Raw genomic sequence first — 2,488 nt, 5'->3', positions numbered from 1 at the left:
CTTGGATTAAATCATCCCTCCTTCTATGGGAAAGATCCCCTGTCCCTGGAACCCCAAAGGACTTCTAAAGCCCTCCATGTGATAGGACTCCTGGGGGTGGTGATGCAGACTGGCCTGAGACTCCATGTCAACTGTAGAAGCCATATAATGTGGATTTTCCTCACTCCCCTACAGGGTAATCTAGGCTGAATCATGGAAAATTTCCATGTTCCGGATAAAGTGAGGTATCTTGGTCTGTCTCTTAGTATTTACTTACTCATGTGATTCCCCAGGGAAATGGCCTATCCTGCTTAAGGGTTGCATATGTTATTGCTAGTAACCCATTAGAGTTGCCACTGGAACAATCAATCATTTAATAATTCATTAATACATTTTACAGAAAGATGATGAATAATTTCATTACCTTTAAGAAATTACATGCCTGATTTTAAGATTTGTTGTCTGAATAGTATGTACAGTCACAGACTGACAACTAGGCAGCAAAACTACTTACAGACATCCAAACTCTCCCCACCCCTTCCTGTAGCCCAGTTATTATTTCTTACTACATTAAGACATCTGAATGGAATGGTTCTTCTTTTTGATCATGCAGGACTCCTTTTTACCTCTGTCACCTTGTCACCTGCATGCCAATTCAGATTTATATCTCCCCATCTGCACTGGTACTTGCAAAGATTTGGGGTAGACAATGGGAGACTGACTTAGGGCTTCTGTAACAGCTGGTCCATAAAAACATTCAGGTCACTTACAGCTCTCAAAGGCTTAAAAACAAACCATGAACTAGAGCACTCAGACACATGTTGCCAAGGAGACTGGAAGAGACAGAAGATTGAGGCATGAGATGACTACAGCTATGTGGGATAGTACACAGTCTCATCAGTACAAACACCACTGATACAGAACAGACATTAAACTATCATGCAGGTGAAATAAAATGGCACATAAAAGCCATTCACAAGTTCAACAGCTTTATGACATGGCTCCTGCATCCTTGAATAATCAACAGGAAAGAAGAAGGTCCAGCTGAAACCTAAGCACTAAGAGCAAGAGGAGTCTGAAGATAGCAAAAATTATTTTAAGAATGTGTGATACTAAACCTCAAATTGTCAAGTACAATAAAATAAAGGGACAGAGCGTCATAATAAGGCTCAACTGACCATTCCTTGTTTAAATCCCAACATGGAGTACCGTGTCCAGATCTGGAGTCCTCAGCAAAAGACAGATGTGGACCTATTAGAGCAGGTCCAGAGGAGGGCCACCAAGATGCTCAGAGGGCTGCAGCACCTCTCGTCTGAAGACAGGCTGAGAGAGTTTGAGTTTTTCAGCCTGGAGAAAGGAAGGCTCTGGGAGACCTCACTGTGGCTTGACAGTACTTAAAGGAGATTTTTACATGGGCAGATAGTGATAGGATCAAGGGGAATGAATGGTTTGAAACTAAAAGAGGAAAGACTCGGATTGATATTAGAAAGAAATTCTTTACTCAGAGGGTAGTGAGGCATTGGAACAGGTAGCCCAGAGAAGCTGTGGATGCCCCATCCCTGGAAATGCTTAAGGTGAGGTTGAATGGGGCTTGGAGCAATCTATTCTAGTGAGTGGATTCCCTGCTCATGGCATGGAGGTTGGAACTAGATGATCTATAAGGTCGATTCTAACCCAAACCATTCTATGAGTCTATGACTCTATGAAATCGTGCCTGGATCTTGTACTTCCAGCTTCCAGTAGGAGTCACTCAAAAGCCATGCAGCAAAATTAAGCTTATTACTGGAGCTGAATTGCTGAATTCCCAAAAACCTTTAAAAGGAACTGCTTCTCTCATATCTCTAGGAGTACAAGGATGTCAAGTGCATTTTCCAATAATTCCAATATATACAGCTATATGATTGACCTTTTTTCCCTGAAAAATGAGCCCTTGATGACAGCATGACTCCAAGGCTCTGTTGTCCTTGGTGCAAAAATCCCACTCTAGTGCCTAAATATGGGAGTTCCCATGCTTTTGTGCATAGACACCCTACAATCTTTTAATGATGACAGTCCTTCAAAGAATAGCAACAAAGAGACTGTAGCAGCTGCTTCTGTCTTCTAGAATCTGGAAAGGTCTTTGGCACTGCTGACCTAGTCAGCTTTGAGGAAGCCCCAGCCAGAATTGTGTATTGTGGAGTACGGTCTCAGGTTGTGCTCTCACTCCACAGCATCAATAGCTGCCAACATGTGTGCCAAGGATGCCCACTGGTGGCTTGTTGGTTTTGAAGAATAACATTTCTAAGGCTCTTGTGAGCTTCTTATGACTGGATCTTATTTTAAGACATATAGATAATAAAGTGTTAGCAAACATTTTTCTTACTCAGTTAAAAAGTCAGTTTAAATTAGCTTGGCTAAAAAGGCAAAACTTGAACACTGAAAAAATTTCACACATAGATAAAAACAAAACCTGGTGCAAAGAGCAACCCACTAGACAGTAAACAAGTAAAAGAACCATGAGTACACAGAG

This window comes from Acanthisitta chloris, unplaced genomic scaffold, assembly GCF_000695815.1.
Source record: "Acanthisitta chloris isolate BGI_N310 unplaced genomic scaffold, ASM69581v1 scaffold2158, whole genome shotgun sequence".
NCBI lineage: Eukaryota > Metazoa > Chordata > Aves > Passeriformes > Acanthisittidae > Acanthisitta > Acanthisitta chloris.
The sequence above is the reverse complement of the archived record's forward strand: the minus strand, read 5'-3'. Positions refer to the sequence as shown.